The sequence below is a fragment of the Helianthus annuus genome, chromosome 16, assembly GCF_002127325.2.
Source record: "Helianthus annuus cultivar XRQ/B chromosome 16, HanXRQr2.0-SUNRISE, whole genome shotgun sequence".
In the NCBI taxonomy this organism is placed as follows: Eukaryota; Viridiplantae; Streptophyta; class Magnoliopsida; order Asterales; family Asteraceae; genus Helianthus; species Helianthus annuus.
In genome coordinates, this window is record NC_035448.2 from 18,270,750 (window position 1) to 18,290,779 (window position 20,030).

The 20,030-nt window shown below is 37.0% G+C and overlaps 1 long non-coding RNA gene across 1 annotated transcript; it reads left to right on the forward strand.

Moving 5' to 3' along the window:
- The first annotated feature begins 11,573 nt into the window (after nucleotides 1–11,573).
- Nucleotides 11,574–13,986, forward strand: LOC110916186. The gene is made up of 4 exons (XR_002579546.2): nucleotides 11,574–11,964; nucleotides 12,073–12,934; nucleotides 13,025–13,108; nucleotides 13,391–13,986. It is a non-coding gene; the product is annotated as an uncharacterized LOC110916186 (long non-coding RNA).
- Nucleotides 13,987–20,030: the final 6,044 nt, after the last annotated feature.

Below are 20,030 nucleotides of genomic sequence, written 5' to 3' on the forward strand. Positions count from 1 at the left end.
TTATGCTACCGTTTTAAATCACTTATTTAACAAGTTCTTGTAACCATAAGTTACCGAATTAATACCTGATGATATTAAACATCATTTAACATGAACATATCATCAATTTTTATCATATCATACTAAACTCATATCATAGTAAGTATGATTATATACTCAAACACACAATTTGTTCAAGTATTTCCTGATTACTATCATGTAGGGGTGAGCAAGTTTAGGTCCGGACCGAAAATAACCGAGAACCAAACCAAAAATATACCCAACCCGACCCGAACCCAAGTACCTAGTTATTTAAATCGGTTCCAATTTTTCATATAAAATCGGGTCGGGTCGGGTCGGGTCGGTTCTCGGCTCTTTTCATGGTGAAACCAGACTTGGACCTATGGACCGGAACCGACCCTATATTTAGGGTAGTGAATCGGTTCTGTTTTTATGTTTGATCGGTTCTCGGGTCGGGTCAGGTCGGGTAATGGTCGGGTAGGGTCGGGTTTTTCCTTTTGCTCACCCCTACTATCATGTATGATGATTCTAATCATAATTATATCATCAAATTCATCTTATGATTAATACCCACTTATCCTAGTGTGATAATTCATCAAATCATTCAATTCATAACATCATATGTATAGTTTTCACTTAGGGTTTTGTTCCTAAGAAAGTATACATCACTAATTCAATCATTGCTTCAACAATTCATTCATAATTCGCGATTATGATGATTATTCAAATTTCACAACTTCTCAAATCATCAAAATTTGACATACCACATGATCCCCTAGCTTGGGTGATCACTAATTCACGTTCAATTGTGAACTTAGACTTCATTTGGTCCTTTAATTGGATGATTTTGTTGAAAGTTAGGGTTTTGGCTCCTTGGGAGCTTCTGGGTTCGAACAGAACACCCATAACACACACTGAATGTGTGTTTTATTATTAAGTTTTCTTTTTATAACTTAACTTTCCATTTATCCGAATCTGGCCCTCTTGTTTGGTTAGTTATTAAGTAGGGCATAACCTACTTATTTCTAACAATATTCCCACTTATTAACTAGGTTAAACATTCCTAGTTAACTTAGTGGGATTGGGGAATTTATAGCTCAGTTTATTTTAAGTCCCGTTAACTCGGACCTTTTATAAACTTTATTTTCTCAAAAGCCTTTATACCGTTTTTATTTAATATTAGGTCCATTTATTTAAAATCCTAATATTCACCGGGTTATTTTTACCTCTAACGACACTTTACCCGTCATTTAGTATTAACGTTCTTTGATTACCAAACTCGTTTTTGGGGTGTTACAAGTCTACCCCCTTAGAGAGGTTTCGTCCTCGAAACCTCTCTTACATAGTTCATTGAGTTTAAACTCAATGCACTTGATCTCGATAATCAAGTGAGCATTGCTCATATTTTAACCAATTGTTAGCATTACCATAAAAATATGGTAATATCTTTTTGGTTACTAAGCGTATACATATTTCATACGAAATAATGCAACTTCAAAATAACGTAATCTCGTTATTTCAACCGATTTGGTTAACTTAGCGAAATCCATCGCTTTTATTCTTTCGGACTCTTCATGAATCCGTTATTTTAACCTGTTCAGAGGTCTTTAGTGAAATCTTTCACTTTTTAACAAACAAACTCCTTTGTGTGTGAACTTATAGCCTTATGATCCCTCAAAATAGGCTATTGAGGTTTCATGGACCTTGGTTGTTTACTTGATCGAGTCGCCAATTTGGCCACTTGATCATGTAAGTCTTTTGATTTTATTTATTCCATGTTGTTCTCATAATAAATAGCGTGTTATCCAAATTCTTAATTTGAATTTCGACCTTAACCGGTCTCACTAACTCGACTTATTAGTCCAGTTACTTTATACCCATTGCTCGGGCTATAATGTGATTATACTTCACATTACTTTTCTTGACCGTGATCGCATCACGCCATGTTTAGGATTATTTCAACCTTTCATTTTTGAAAATATTTCTTTTCGAATATATTGTCTTGCACCTATTGGTGTCAAGACCTGTATTTTTGATATTTACAGTTTCAATTCCTATCAGAATTCATATTTGTAAAAACGTTATTTCTTACTAAAACTGAAGTTTTAGTTTAACATCTTTTCTTTAACTTTTTTTCAATTTTCCATACCAGGACATTGACAATTAAGAATTTATTCTTTTTCAGTCTTTGTTTTACGCGGAGATTATCAACTGGTTCCTTCTCTTTGTCTAATTAACCCATAGGTTCCTTCACTTAGCCTCGTGGGCTATTTCTCTAAGCTTTCACCTTATTAAGGCAAGGCCCTTATAGTTCATTTATTTTTATTTATGACATCACGGGTCATTTTGTTCCTATAGACCTTTTCATTATTTATAACCCAAAGGTTAATTTTGATCCCGTAGATCATTTATTACTCATGTCATTCTTAAAATACATGTTTGGTATCAAGGCACCTTTTATGTTTGAAAATCATCTGGTTTCAAGTTTAAGATCCCTTAACCTTGACTGTAGTTCTTGACTACAATCGTTTCATTTAGGATCATTCTCCCGACTCTATGACTTCTCACATCATTTATGCGTCGGTTCGTCTTATGCTCACCGTTATCTGCTTTGCATATATTCGTATTTGATTATGTCCCATTACCGGGCTCATTATTCTTTTGTGTTTAACGCTACCGTTATCCGGCTTGCGCTTACTTATGCCATCCGGCTTTATATTGTATTCAACCCGATTGACTTGTTAATGTGAAATCCATCACTTATAAACAATCAAACTTCATTCTTTATTCAACCCATTCAACCTCAAAATAGTTGAACATATTTATTCAAAATTTCTATTTACGAAATTTTATAGTCTTTTAGTCATAACTCATAATCCGAGCCCTTTGACTTTCAATCCGCGTTCCCATCTCTCGGTTTACGCATGTGTTTAATTTTCTACCCATCAACCGGGTGATTTACTGAAGTCATTATTAATGCAACCCTTTGGGTATGCATTTAAACTTCATTTTGACTTGTTTGGTTTTGTTAGCGAAATCCATCGATTTATTTAACCAAACCTTTATTCTTTATGTGACCATGCTTGATGGTCTTTTTAATTTCTGAATGATGATTATTTTCATCATCCTTTCTTTACTAGGACCAAAGTCAATGACTTCGACCGTCTTTTTGTATGGGCAATACCTTCATTTCTATGACCCTGTGGTTTATTTATATTTTGGTTTTATATGCCCCTTGTTGTCAACCATGGCTCTTTCGTCCAAAATGACTTATTTCATGAATTCCCTTGGGTCATTTATTTCTATGCGCACCATACATCGTTTTTATGGTTCCTTTGAAAACCATTTATATGAGTATGCCCATAAAATTTCTTGACCCCAAGGTTCTTTAAACTTTTTCTTTCTTCTCGACCTTACCACATCGGACATAACTGTGCTCATTATAAGAAGCTCATGGTATCATGTGTTCATTACTTACTTGGCCAGAGTAAGCGATCAACACATGGCACGCATGACCTTATCACCACATCACGTCCCATGTAAGTAATCTCTCGATTTATTTCATTTTTATGATTTCATTTGGTAATTTTTTTTAATTGTCAATTAACAATTATTAGTTTTACCCGTTTTGTAACACCACGTAAAAACGTGTCCAATTAGGTATAGACACGTGTCCTAAACTCTAAATATACGAAAGATTTAGTTTGAAGGCCTAAAGTTGACAAACAGCGAAACTATGCTTACAGAAGGACTAAAAGTGTCAACATGCCAAACTTGTGCCTCTGAATGACCATACGTGAAGAAAATATTCTTAAACGGGTGATCAATTGGATATAAGAAGCCGTTCGTGAAAATAATCGAAAGATTTTATAATTACAAGGGTTAAAAGTGTCAATATCTCAATTCTGACCTCTGATTGACCTTTTAACGAAACCGAGGCTTCGAAATATTCAAATATACTCCCAAGAATAAGTGGTAAAAATTTCACGTGATTCCGAGATCGTTAAGCATGTTTTCCAAACTTTGGGCTATAAGTGTCAACTTGACGAAACTTGCTTACATAGAGATATTTAAAGAACCCGAGCCTAACGAAGTTTGTTTACACATCATTGGACTTCAACAAACTAACTATAAGGGTTTTTCTATGGCTTACGCGGCCCACCAGAGAGTGCCAGTAACAGAAAAATGTTGCCAGGTGCGGGTTTGGCCTGTTCCACCGCCTTAACCTCAAAGTTATCGACCTAGGGAGCTACAAGTCGGTTTAATTTATTAGCTAGGACACCTGGGGTGATCCTAGGATGTCCCATTACACCTGGAAGTGATCTAGATTCAAGGATTTCACTATATAAGAAAGCTTAGTCTTGAGGTTCATTTGCTCACTTGCAACATTTACTAATCAACATCACCTAGAGCTTGCTAAGGACAAGGAGAAGACTCTCAAGTGTAGAAAAGACTGCTTGGACCTTTAGTAAGTCTCTAATTACTTGTTTAGTCGTTATAATTAGCTTAATTACTCTAGAGTCAAACTTAGCGTAAATTTAGTTTGACTTTCGCATAAATCTCATATGGTTTAACTACTGATCAAATTGAAAGTAGTTACAAGACCACATTAGTATAGGTGATTAACCCATAAAAGGGCATCTCCTAATTATCTCGTTTGACTGGTCAATTGTCGGGTCAAAGTAGTTTGACAAAAAGTCAAACTAGACAGAATAGTCAAAAATTATTAAAATTAATAAACCAGAGGTTCTAAATTATATTTTAACATTTTAATGACTTGGTAACTGACATTAAAACATGTCTTATCTGTCCTAACCCGGCAATTAGTAGTCTAAGGACAGTTTATAACCGAAAGTCGCAAAAGCTTGACTTTTGCTTTGACTTTCAGTTCTGACCCGTTCAAGCTTAATTCTTCCATGTTTTAAGCTTCCATTAGGACCACATTACTTAGTAGTATAACCCTCTGGAGTTATATCGCATGGTGCCTTGTGGTTTGAATTATATGCACTTGATCGTGATTATGCTTAATAATGCCTTAAACGCCCTTTTCACTTAAAACTGAGATTTTTAGCAATGTGAATGGACTAATACCTTTGCTACTGATATTTGGACATGTCCCGAAAATTTGACATCAATTTGAGGTCTAGAATAGGAGTTATGCTCAATAGTGTAATTAAGGAACTTCTTATTATTTAAAAGGCGTAATTAGCATAAAGCCTATCTAAACCCGATTTTTAACACCAAACTTTTTACTTACTGATGTAAAATAATATTTTGGGATTTTTGAAGATTTTTAATTATGTTTAAGTTGAGCATAACATAGGATTATAGCTAGATTTCGGTAATTGTCGGTTTTACCCTTTTCATGCATAAAATGAGTTTTACATAACATTTTAATGCCAAACTTTTTGCTACTGATCCTATATGATAAATAGAATATTTTGAACCTTATAAACTGATCAAAAACTCAGATTTCCTATTTTAACCCAAATACCCCTTTAAACCGACTCTTTAAGCGTTTTTAGCACCTAGTATAGGTCAAAACTATTTTTGGCATATAAAACTTATTACCCACTGATGTTTTAAGCTAACTTATATAATTATACAGTAAGCCAAAGTTTTTAAACTCAGAAGTCTATTTCGAGCTTTAAAGCTTATGTGAAATTACCAAAATACCCCTACGGTGCATAGTTTGGTTATATAAGATATATTTCATATATATAAAATACCCTACTGATGTAACTTATAAAAATTTATGTTTTTACTATTAAATCAGACCTGGAACTCAGTTTAGTATTTAAACTCTTTTATGGGCATTAAAATTACCAAAATGCCCTTATCGGACTTATTTTGGTTTAAATTACTTTTTGGGCATATATGTTAATATGTTACTGATATATTAACATATTTTGAGCATAATAACGATTAAGACCTGTATATAATTTATTTGGTTACCCGTTACGCGATTATGCGTTCGGATCGGTTTACGTGTCTAGTTTACGTAAAATAGCCGAAACGGGCTTAACCATATCATTAAATTCTCATTTTCCAGAATGTGTTTAGTTTACCCAAATTATACAAGTATCCAAGCTTGTCGGGTCTAAATCACATTCTATCCCGGTCTTCGCTTAATCTAGCGTTTAGAACCGTAAGGTTTCCTTCTAGCTAGCCGGTCTAAGTCCTTGACTTAATTAAAGACCCGTTAGCATCCTAATAGGTTAATTAAACCTTTTATACAGATTAAATAGCTTCCAGTAAAAAGTGCCTTCAAGAACCTTAGGAATTTTACTGCTATCACCAGGTAAATACTTTTAACTTATTTTCCCTATACGGGCTTGGGATACGGTATATTAATACCGCTTGGTCGGGTATGGGATTATTTAGTCGGATTGTGATTTAATAAATCCGCATAACCCGTTTTAATCTGTATTGTTTGATAACATAAACATTTGGGGGTTAACGACCGTGTCCTGGATATCCTTGGCTCATTTAAGTTATTAATGGCCACGACCTATGCACGGGGTGCAGGCATGCACCCGACAGATGCAAATGCTAAATATTAAATTACCCACAAGTTGGGGATAACTCCTTTGTGGGTTCTATAAGTGGTGAGTCAGTTAATCATGTCCGGCTTACAAACCGGCCCCACATGTATGACAAACATGTAAAAACTGTATACAAGATTTTATTAAAATTATCCCAAGTTATAAATAATTTGTGCCTTGTGCACCTAAATCAATTTTCTTAAATATCTTCAAAACGAGTCAGGTAAATTGTATTTACCAGTGTAAACTAACGTATTTTCCTAAAGATTGATTGACAGGTACTTCCCGAAATAGGCTGGAGCTATAGGGTGTCATAGAGGATCTTGCAAATCCATAAGATACCTGAAATCTGTAGTTTTTGTTTCTTTGTACATTATGATCCGCCTGTGGATCTTATTACATTCCTGTCTGTATTATTCATATACTCAAACACACAGACAGTATGGTTTGTAATAGTTTAATTACCCAGCCTTCCGTTGTGCTATATTATTGTGTGTAATGACAATGATGATATCAACTACGTCACGATACTCCCCACCGGGCCCACCGGTAATATGTGAAAATATCGGGGTGTGACACGTTTTATCATTGAACATATAAAATGTCCCTTTTATACCCATTTATACAATCACATTTGTTGATGTGATCCTTACTTTTCTCAATTGGATTTTTATTGAGAATACTTACTTGGATGATTATTTTCATCCAAGTTTATATTTAACTAAATTCAGTTATTGTCTTATTATTCACGACTGTGAATAATACGTATCTTTACTGAATTTCTCTTGGAAACGTCATCCTGAATATGAATCCTATCCAGGTTTTCCAAGTTTTATCTTCTATATGCAACTGTCATTCACTATGTGTTTGTTGCATATTTCTAGTTATACTATAAGTTTCAGATGTGTACCTTGTAGATACTCGCCCTAATAACTTTCCTTGTTGTTCGATCTCTCATTCGAGATCATTTCTCGATTCATGTCTTTGGCATGTATGACTTACTTGTCATACTTCAGACTATTTCTTTATCATATCGATAATTCTTTAAACTCTCGTCATCTTCCAATGCGAGGTTCCTTCAACTTAAAACATTTACAGATATTAGTAACTTTGATCTTTATAAGCGTCTGTATTATAATACAAGGCTTTCTATGACACGTGTTAACACACGTAATTCGTTTAACTATATCGGTCTTTTATAGCTTTCTTTGGGGTAACGTGTTTTACACGATAACCCTATGTGTTGTTTTCAACACTTTACATGCTAGACCATTAATGTATTGAATAACTTACCGTATTTTGCGATCAAGTCTCGAACCGAACACTTTACTCTTTAAACCTGAGCTCTGATTACCAACTTGTAAGACCCTTAGTCTATTTTATACGATTTACATATAAACATCCAGTATTATTGTGTATTATCGATTACAAAAACATTTAAACATCAAATTTATTATAACAATTTATGAATTTAAAACATTTCAACATCTTGCGTATAAATTCGCCGTTTAAAATGAGACGACGAAACTTTTCGCGGAAGCTTTATTCTTTATGTGTTCGGTTCCTTGTTGAGCTTGATCGTCCTCTGGTAAATCAAATAATACCTACATTTCATATAAACATGAAATGAGTTAGTTTTAGGGTGTTTATAACGTGTATAATCAAGATCAAAAGCTGAAACAACAGTTAACAAAATTTTTCCAAGTCTGGAGGTCTGTCGCGGGGCGCGACAGAAGAGACCTCAGATCTTTGCGGGCCCCGAGGGCTCTCGCTTGTCGCGACAACAACTTGGCTCGCTGTCGCGTGGCGCGACAAGTTACTTTTTCTAGCAGGTTTTGTTTAAAAACCTCCACATTTCCAGCGAAACCATATTTTACGAAAATGAGCATAACTTGCTCATTTTTTATCCGATTTGACTCACGTTTCTTCCTACGTGATCGTAATTTAATTCTCCATCATATGGAGTTAACGTCCGACATCTGGATTAACAAAATTTTAGAATTTTTAGCCTTCGGCTTAAAAATGAAGTTATGAACTTTTGACCCATTCATGTATTAATCAAACAAACATGTTTGCTTGATCCTAATTGCTTATGAACTTCACAAGTTCAATATTGTCTATCTTATTAAGTTCAAATCACGGATTTCATAAGTATTTTAAATCCATTTTCGCTCATATGCCTATTTTGACCCGTTAAGGGATTTTAAGCATATTTTTGACACGAATCGCTTTCATTCGTTTCTAGCATTATATTACCACATTTCTTATTAATTAATCTTCCTCCACAACTAGATTTGTGGCGGATTTAATGTGGTAATGTATAAATTTTGAGTTTACCCCTCGGATCATTATTTTACGGCAAGGACTCCTATAGAGTCAATTGACCAAAGACTTACACCTTTCGCTTTTTATACTTATTCTGAGTATTTATTTAATCATAAAACTCGTCTCCAAACAACCTTTAAATGTCGTTTGCTCAATTTAGCTTACAAGGGCGTTTTTGGTCCATTTTAGCTTTTCATTTACGATGAAGGACTTTTAAAAGCATATTTAACCCAAAATCCCTCTTTTCAGCTATGATTTTGTTTGAAAAGTCATTAGGTTTTCAAATCACAATAACCATCATTTGAATCATTCGGTTTACTTATTAAAGTAACCAAATGTCTATTTTGACTTCATTTAACTCTCAATGAACCTTTCGTTCTAATTGAGTAGTTAACCTATTACACATACCTGACTCAGATCAATATATTGACCTGTTTTTAATACATTGCCTTAATAACTGCTAGGTAATAGCGATGCAAATATCCTTTTGATATTTATTCCTGTAATCATACAACTCGACAAACCATTAGTCAATATTGTTAAAGGGTGATATATTCACCATTTGACCCGTTTGGTCTAAGTGACCGTTTATCTTTGCGGGATGGTATTTATTATCATCTCGTCTACATGACTCGCTCCGGTTTACACCATATGGTCATTTTACTTATAAACCATTTCTAAATGCTTTTGACCTATTATGACTTTTGCCATAAAGTGTCTTTCAAAACTAACGGTTATTATCAATGCGTGACCAATTTACCGTTTTGCCCTTATTAGTTATATTGGTTTACCTTATAAGGTAATCATTCAAAACTCACTATTTATTAGTCATTTCCTGACTAAATAATCGTATTAGCTCTTTTTAACCATTAAACATGGTTTATCCTTATTATCTTTTGTTCCAAACCGCACATGTCGTGTCAGAATATCATAATTCAAACATGACTTTCTATTATTCATAACCTATAAACTAATAGGTATTCAACAAATAGAGTGTAAGCTTTACTTACCTAGCATCCAGATTATGCTTTTCCTTCATTCCTGATTCATTTGACCCGCTTCCTTCCCAAGCTTTCACCTAGCTTGTCAAGCGTCAAACTATCATTGTAATTTGTTAGATGGTTAGACTAGTCATAATCATTCACGACTATTCCATCATACGATCTTTATGTCGAAATTATCATTCGATCATATAAAAGGTTATTTTGACTTTAAAATGTCAAACTGCCTATTGACAAAAGTAATTACACGATGTAGCTTAACTACTCGTTTTATTTCTTTGCCACTATACAGTAAGCATCCTTATTATGCTACCGTTTTAAATCACTTATTTAACAAATTCTTGTAACCATAAGTTACCGAATTAATACCTGATGATATTAAACATCATTTAACATGAACATATCATCAATTTTTATCATATCATAATAAACTCATATCATAGTAAGTATGATTATATACTCAAACACACAATTTGTTCAAGTATTTCCTGATTACTATCATGTATGATGATTTTAATCATAATTATATCATCAAATTCATCTTATGATTAATACCCACTTATCCTAGTGTGATAGTTCATCAAATCATTCAATTCATAACATCATATGTATAGTTTTCACTTAGGGTTTTGTTCCTAAGCAAGTATATATCACTAATTCAATTATAGCTTCAATAATTCATTCATAATTCGCGATTATGATGATTATTCAAATTTCACAACTTCTCAAATCATCAAAATTTGACATACCACATGATCCCCTAGCTTGGGTGATCATTAATTCACGTTCAATTGTGAATTTAGACTTCATTTTGCCCTTCAATTGGATGATTTTGTTGAAAGCTAGGGTTTTGGCTCATTGGGAGCTTCTGGGTTCGAACAGAACACCCAGAACACACACTGAATGTGTGTTTATTTTTTAAGTTTTCTTTTTGTAACTTAACTTTCCATTTATCCGAATATGGCCCCTCTTGTTTGGTTAGTTATTAAGTAGGGCACAACTTACTTATTTCTAACAATATTCTCACTTATTAACTAGGTTAAACATTCCTAGTTAACTTAGTAGGTTTGGGAAATTTATAACTCAGTTTATTTTAAGTCCCGTTAACTCGGACCTTTTATGAACTTTATTTCCTCAAAAGCCTTTATACCGTTTTTATTTAATATTAGGTCCATTTATTTAAAATCCTAATATTCACCGGGTTACTTTTACTTTTAACAGTACTTTACCCGTCATTTAATATTAACGTTGTTTGATTACCAAACTCGTTTTCAGGGTGTTACATGATACCAGGTGGAAAAATATAAATGCACAAAATTGAATAGTAATATTACCACACAAACAATAGTTGATAATTAATATAGAGGTAATGGTAGTTTTTAATATTGTTGATGAGTAAATATATTTAATATTAAAAATATTAGTTTATATTAGTTTGGAAAATAGAAGTGAAATAATTTATTATATGGGTGATTTTGAATTATTATTACTATTACTATATGTTAAAAACAAAAGGGAATGAACAGTAGGTTCTTTCACCTTTTCACACCTTTTTTAACACGTGGTTATACATCTTGCCCTCCACTGCTCCAAGTTTTAGGGTGTGTTCCCGAGTTAAAAATCCATCCTCATCCCTCCCCTCCCCTCCATGTCTTTCCAAATTGGAAAGACAATTATCAGGCAAAAAAAACCCCATTTTCCCTCCCCTCCCCTCCCCCTGTTAAGTGGATCTCTGGAACACAGCATTACTTTTTAGTCGTTCAAAGTCCAGATTAGAGAGACAGACAAGCGATAGAACGGGAGAGAGAGAGAGATAGAGGAGCGGTGGTGATGGCGGAACGACCATTGTCTCCCGCCAGCCACCGTCTTGGCCTTCGGTCAGACCGGTGGTGGGTTGTGGTGGTTTAGACGCGTGAAACGATGGTGGAAGGCGGTGGTGGACGAGGGTTAAGCATGATAGTATGACGACAATAATGTTATCGGTGATAGATGAAGCCGACAATGGCGGCTGTGGGTTCTAGGGTCCTGTCGTCGATTCAGATCAACAGCCGAAACCCTAGGGTTCCGGTGAACGTCAATGTAGCAACGGCGAGGTAAAATTTTTCTAGGTCTTAAAGTTGTGATTAGCAAAACCTAGGTTCAGATTAGAGTTTTTTATTTCGTTTATGTTTTTTCCTCTTCACCGTCTCCTTTTTATGTAGGAGAAACAAGATGATGACGAAGAAAGCCTTAAAATCTATGGGCTTCTTAACGTCTGAACTGCTATTGTTGGCTTGATCTTTGAGGTATGGTATATTTCTATTACGTTTGATTGTGTGCTTGCTGTGTTTTACTAGAATTAGGTTTATGTGAGGTAAGATTATGGCGTTTTGATCTGTAGTTGGTTGATACTTTCAGTTGGATGAGTTGTAGATTGTTTGTAATTCGTAACCATTATACTTGAAATTTTCTTTCGGGAAAACTATCTGAACAAGAAGACAAAGGTTCATAAGACTCTGCTCCGGAGCACAGGCTCTGAAACATACGCCCATGACAAAACTACATATTGTTGCAAGCACGATGTGTTTTGGGAGCTCAGCCACCATGAACATGTGTTCCAAAATCCAAATGCCACCAAGAAATAATATTAAAGCGGGAAAATGCCTAACTTGGATTCATCTTTTTATGGCATCATCAATAGTGGTTCAGGGAACAAAAAAATATACGATTGCCAGAGAGATATGGTGAAAGGAGTGAGCGCCAGGCATGACGGCAAGTGGCCAGGCTGTGGCAGAGCAACGACGGTGATACCGATTTCCGTCGAGTGCTTGGTTGGGATTCATGAAACAGAAGACAATGAGGCTTATGGTAGATCGGTTCGGACACATAAGCGGCCGTGATGTCGTACAATAAGCGCCGATGATGGTCCCATTAGTTTTACACAAGGAGAATTCTAACTATATATTATGATTGTAATAATATATTATTGGTTTTTAAATTATTACTAGGTTTAAGTAGGCGATGCCGTCAGTTGATTGAGATTTGGCTCATGATATCCCGGAGCATTGGTTAGCTAATTTTGTGGTGCGTATGGCTTTACAAAGGTTCTTTTGTCATTTTACATTTGCTACAATAGACCTGATTGTGATTTCTTTTTATCCAAAAATGCTGCAGGTTGATTTAATGAAGATGTAGGTTTCTGATATTAGCTTTGATGAAGCATATACACTTGATGCTACTTGCTATGCCCCAAATTTGGTATATGTTTATAGAATTAAATATTGTTGGCATTTGTTATCTAATATGATTGGTACATTTTGGTCTTATTTTAAGCGAGCTCATTTTTAATTTCTTAAATCTTCATAGTCAGTCGTTATTAGTTTAGTCTAGCATGCCTCTTACTGTTAGTGTTTGTAACACGACCCTAACGAAGTTGTATTTTTTGTCGGTTTTTCAACAAGCGAATCACTATATTTAAATGTATTGTTTCATTGCAACCTGGTAATTCATACATGTTCTAACGCTTGAAGTTTTTGCAAGATTTGGCCCTAAGATTTCATGGAAGCTGCCGGAAATGTGGTCCGATCTAAAACCCAGACGCGGTCCGCTTAGGGGCTGTTAACATCTCCTGAAGGCACCGCTTAACCCTGGTCGGAGAAGACGATCCGAGTACGGCCATCGGAAAAGATAGATCTTGTAGATGTCGCTATGGGTGCGCTGGTAGTTTGGCGGATGAAGAACAAGATGGCTGAAGTAGAGAAAGAAAGTGTGTGAATGTGGGTGCTGGTGCTGGTGTTGTGGTGGTAGACTGGTAGGGCTGGGGACCGATACAGAGAGAGTGTATAGAAAGAGGTGATAACATCGTTTACTGATAACTTTCTGAATTTTGTTAAGGTGAACGGGATTGTTACCCTTTTGTTCTTTCTATTTTTTTAACATATTAAAAATATACAATACTGTAAAAGTTTAGAAAAGGTTTTCACTAGCTGTGGTAGAGAAGTCTTGAGACTTGGGACAATAGTATGATGGATAGGTGACTGGGTGTATTACTGTTTTAAACATTGATGTATTTGAGCATGCATGTTCATTAGTGCTATTATGTAATTTTTTCCCTATAATTAACAAAACTTTGCAGAGGGATTGATTTTAAATAGGTGAGATGCTAGAAAATTAATATATGATTGTTATATTAAATTAAATAGTACTTATGTCAGATGCTACATAATTTGTACAGCAAAATATGAACTTCATATAAAGAAAATTATTAATTTGTGTGTTATTTTCTATATTTTTATAAGTTAGAAGACTTTACTATAACAATACATTAATCAGTGCTATAATGAACATAATCGATTTCAACTAAACCCCCGCGCGTAATAAACCCGTTTCAGCCACCGTAATGTACTCAATACAATAATGAAGTTAATCCATTTCAATAGAATTTCTCGCGTGTAATAAACCAGTTTCGCCAATGTAATGAACCGAACCCCACACGTAATAAACCGAACCCCACACGTAATAAACCGAGTTTCCGCCGCAACGCGCGACAGAAGTATACCACTAGTTAGGCATAAATTTTGATTTCAAATTTGAATCGAATCAGTGGAATACGTATTCAGATAAATAAAAAGCAGAAAATTCGAATAATTCGATTTGATTAATTCAAAATCTTGTTATTCAATTCTTTAACACCTCATTTTTTTAAATTAATTATTTTAATTAAAACTGAAATTTGATTTTTAATTAAAAAGAAAAATAATACATAAAACAAAACCATAAAAGAATACATTAAAAATAACTAGAGTTAATTTCTGTTTTCGTCCTTATGGTTTGTCAAAAATCACTATTTCAGTCCATTAGTTTAAAAATTGCGATTTCAGTTCTTGTGGTTTCACTTGCGTAACCATTTCAGTCCACCTCGTAACCATTTCAGTCCCTGTACTAACTGAATAAATGGATTGAAATGGTTACGAAAGTGAAACCACAGGGACTGAAATGGTTACGAAAGTGAAACCACAGGGACTAAAATCGCAATTTTTAAACTAATGAACTGAAATAGTGATTTTTTAAAAACCACAGGGACGAAAACAGTAATTAACTCAAATAACTAAAAATAAATAAATAAAAGAGTTAATTACTGTTTCCGTCCTTGTGGTTTGTCAAAAATCACTATTTCAGTCTATTAGTTTAAAAATTACGATTTCAGTCCCTGTGGTTTCACTTTCATAACCATTTCAGTCCATGTGATTTCACTTTCTTAACCATTTCAATCCATTTATTATGTCAGTACATGGACTGAAATGGTTACGAGGTGGACTGAAATGGTTACGAAAGTGAAAGCACAGGGACTGAAATCGCATTTTCAAACTAATGGACTGAAATACTGATTTTTGACAAACCACAGGAGCGAAAACAGTAATTAACTCTAAATAAAACGTTCATCTAAAAACAAATAGAGTTAATTACTGTTTTCGTCCCTGAGGTTTGTCAAAAATAACGGTTTCAGTCCATTAGTTTAAAAATTGCGATTTCAGTCCATTAGTTTCATTTTCATAACCATTTCAGTCCACTAACTTAACTCCATCCATTTATTTTGTTAACTTTGAGTTAACTAACTAATTCAGGGACGGTTTGCGTCAGTTTTAGAAAACACAGGGACTTAAGTGTAAACTCTAAAACATTAAAACAAAAAAAATAGTAAATTCCAAAAAATCAAACAAATTCCAAAAAATTCTAAAAAATAATAAAAATTCTAAAAATTCATAAAAATTCTAAAAAATCCAAAAAATCCGTTTCGGCGCGAACTGTTTCGACCCGAACCGTTTCGAGCTGAACCGTCCGTACCGTTTCGACCCGAACCGTTTCGAGCTGAACCGTTTCGACGCGAACCGTTTCGACCAGTACCGTTTCGAGCCGAACCATTTCGACCCGTACCGTTTCGAAGCCGAACCGTTTCGAGCTGAACCGTCCGTACCGTTTCGACCCGAACCGTTTCGAGCTGAACCGTTTCGACGCGGACCGTTTCGACCAGTACCGTTTCGAGCCGAACCGTTTCGACCCGTACCGTTTCGAAGCCGAACTGTTTCGAGCTGAACCGTTTCGAACCGAACCGTTTCGACCCGTACTGTTTCGAAGCCGTACCGTTTCAAGCCGTACCGTTTCGAACCGAACCGTGCCGTTTCGAACCGAACCCTTTCGAGCTGAACTGTTTCGAACCGAACCGTGCCGTATCGAACCGAACCGTTTCGAGCTGAATCGTTTCGAACCGAACCGTTTCGAGCTGTACCGTTTTGACGCGAACCGTGCCGTATCGAACCGTGCCGTATCGAACCGTACCGGTTCGGCTTCGAAACAGTTCGCGTCGAAACGGTTCGCGTCCAAAGGGTTCGGTTCGAAACGGTTCACATCGAAACGGTACGGTTCGAAACGGTATAGCTCGAAACGGTTCAGTTCGAAACGGTTCAGCTCGAAACGGTTCGGTTCGATACGGCACAGTTGGGTTGAAACGGTTCAGCTCGAAAGGGTTCGGTTCGAAACGGTACGGCTTGAAACGGTTCGGCTTTGAAACGGTACGGGTCGAAACAGTTCGGTTCGAAACGGTTCAGCTCGAAACGGTTCGGCTTCGAAACGGTACGGGTCGAAACGGTTCGGCTCGAAACGGTACGGGTCGAAACGGTTCGCGTCGAAACGGTTCGGACGGTTCAGCTCGAAACGGTTCGGGTCGAAATGGTACGGGTCGAAACGGTTCGCGTCGAAACGGTTCAGCTCGAAACGGTTCGGGTTCGAAACAGTTCGCGCCGAAACGGATTTTTTGGATTTTTTAGAAGTTTTTAGAATTTTTATTATTTTTTAGAATTTTTTGGAATTTGTTTGGTTTTTTGGAATTTTTTTGATTTTTTGGAATTTACTATTTTTTTTTTGTTTTAATGTTTTAGAGTTTACACTTAAGTCACCGTGTTTCTAAAACTGATGCAAACCGTCCCTGAATTAGTTAGTTAACTCAAAGTTAACAAAATAAATGGATGGAGTTAAGTTAGTGGACTGAAATGGTTACGAAAATGAAACTAATGGACTGAAATCGCAATTTTTAAACTAATGGACTGAAACCGTTATTTTTAACAAACCTCAGGGACGAAAACAGTAATTAACTCAAACAAATAAATAAAACCTAGAAATAACATGACCAATTATATTTCGCCGCTATTTCTGTTTTCGGTATAGGATGATTTTCGACATCTGTTCTTTTATATGGTTGTGCGATCCGTAAACATCTCTAAATCCGGTCCAACCGATCCTGCCGGACAACCTCCCATTGCTCCTCCACAAGACGAATAGTTTCTTCATCTTTATTCATTCTTGACTCCATGACTTGTCTGAGAAGTCCTTCCTTCATCATTGCGTAGCTCGAAAAATGGTCGGCCAAACCACCTTAGCTTGATGACTCGCCTAATTTTTTTCCCTTCATGGTGGTCTTTTTGGTGTGGCGTCTTGGTTAAGGTCGGGCGCCTCGCTTGTCAAACCTTCTTTGTTTGAACCGGTCAGGGTGCCTCCGTTGATTTTCTTTTTGAATCGGATTGTCCCGAAAACTACTCGCCAAACCCCGGGATTTTCTTCGATTTCTCATGGTGCCTTACAATCTTCCATGAATTTAAGTGGGTAAAGGGCTTTTCCACTTCTTTGGGTAGTCATGTAACGCCTTCTTCATTACGTCAAGATAGACGGATCCACTAATCCGTAAACAAAAATAATAAAAGTTAGTAAAATAATAAACTTCAAATAAAAATTAGTAATAATAAAGTTAAAATAATAAATAGATATTACTTGAACCCAAAATCCGTTGAAACCAATTCATTTGCAATTTTTTTTAATGGGTTTTTTTCATTCCAATCATCAGGGCAAATTACATAAGGATAGCAGGTAGACAAGCAACAAACTGCGCCGCCATCCCTTTCTGAATAGAAAACCCTAATCTACTAAAAACAAAGCCTCGCCACTAAGGGGTCGAAAAGTTGCTGTGGACCACACGCTGAACTCTAGACAAGAACCGAACTGCCTCTGGCGCAAAGATTCAAAGGGTCCATTTTGAATTTAGTTGCTGAGAAGTTCGCATGGTGTGAGTAGTTCGCAAAAGGGTCAAATGTTTCTTCATCTTATTGGGGATATGGGTTAACCGGATTGAAGAAACAGTGATCTAATTAGGGAGTTAATTAGATTGGTTTATGTTCCTTTCATGATGGTTAATCTTCTTAAGGATATTCGAGCTCCGACTTGGTAATCAATCCTGCAAAACAGAACACCGTTACTCGTTAAGAGGGGAATGTGGGGGTTTCCTTCTTAACCAGGCTCCGGCGTGAGAATAAGCGACCGCTTTGAGAGTAATTAAGTGTAAAGAGTGAGAGTCGAGGGAATAGAATGTTTAACCTGTGGAATGAGGTCTCTATTTATAGCCGGAGAGGTGTAAGGGGTTATGGGCTGATGGGCCTTGGGCCGGAAGCGGACAACAAAACGGATATGCTCTTTGTCTCACTGGCGTCGACCGCTTAGTGGCTTCTAGACGTTCATCGGTGCTGGCGCACCTTGATTGGAGCCACGTGTCATTGTTGTCGGCCTTGTTGTCCTTCTGTCATCAGCAGACAAGTGGAGATCGTGGGACAGTTGTCTCCGTCCTCTGATTGGTGCCACGTAGGCGTCCTTGTGTACTTCTCGTCAGGCGATCGTGGCGCACGATTGTGCAGAGCCTGCTAGACGCTCATTGGCTCCTTTTACTGCCACTTGTACCTTATGTACCACTGTGGGTAGCTGTGCGCTTCCCTACTGAGTGGCTCTTGTTGGACAGCAATTTAATCCGCGCGGGGTTAGTATGCTCATTTGTTCCATTTTTATGCTAAGTGCTGATATCTGAGCCTCTTGTGGGCCTTGCCTCGCGCGGGATAACCTACAGCGTGGTGTAGGTCGCGCGTGAAAAGCCCATCAATAAGTTTTATGAAATAAGGAGTATGGTTCCGCGCGCAACCTGGGCGGAGGTTTGCGCGACTTTTTGGGACCATACCCCTTCAAGTCCCCCCAGTCCAGTGCTGCACCATGCGCAACGCAAGTGGTTGGAGCTCTGGACTTAATAAAATAAGAGAAATAAGTGTAATAAGGGAAATGTTCTTTTGATCCTGATTGGTGTGGCGCATGTGAAAAATGTTGTTTTCAATTGCGCAGGTACCAATGCAGGTCTTTAGGGATTGTCGTTTGTCTGATCAGGCGTGCGGGTTTATTGGAGGTGACCTGTAGCTTGCGCGGCTCATGTAACTTTTGCATGAAGTTACTTGTAATTATGGCGGGAAACTTCGAAATTTGAACTTCTGACAAGTTGGTGGGATAAGTCGTTGAGTGCGACGTTTGAGTTGACCTCTGGCACGGGTGTCATCATGCCGTCTGCGGCGGTTGCACTTCGTGTCAGGAGAGTGAGGCCCACGCGCGCGTGTTAACCGTCACCCCTGGTTTCCCGCTTGACGTGGCAGCCTCTTGTTGGTTAGCCTAGCGGCGAAAGCGGCACGGTTACCCATCGCATTAAATGCGATGGGTATATATATCCGAAGAGAGGTGAGAGATTCTCACTTCTCTTCGTTGCCTTCTTATTCTCTCTCAACCTCTCTTTGAATCTTCAAAGTTTGTTCTTCACATCTTCAAGATTTCTGCAAATCTTCAAGTTTTTCTTATAGTTTTTTCCAGATTTATTCTCTGATACGATGAGTGAGGAACATCAAGAAATTGCTGCTGGTGAGGAAGGTCCAGTTCCTGTCCTCAAATGGGATCTAGGTCTCTTCGAACAGATTGTTCGGAGTTTCCGGTTCCCACCGGAGTGGGATGCCCGGTATCCGGCTCAGGGCCAGACCGCGGCTGATGCACCACCGGGTTATATTACCCTATATGAAGATTTTTTTCTTCAGGGTAACTTTAGGTTACCGGCTACAAACTTCCTGGGGCATATTCTTCATTACTACAACTTCCATCTGTCACAGATGAGCCCACCTGGGATGGTTAGGGTTCGTCATTTCGAATTCCTATGCCGATCTCATGGCATCGATCCGTCGGTAGAAAAGTTTCGGGCCTTCTACCAGTTGCAGAGGACGATGGGTTTTTTCTCGTTTGCGAGCCGTGGTGCGGCGAAGAAGATTCTGCTAAACCCCCC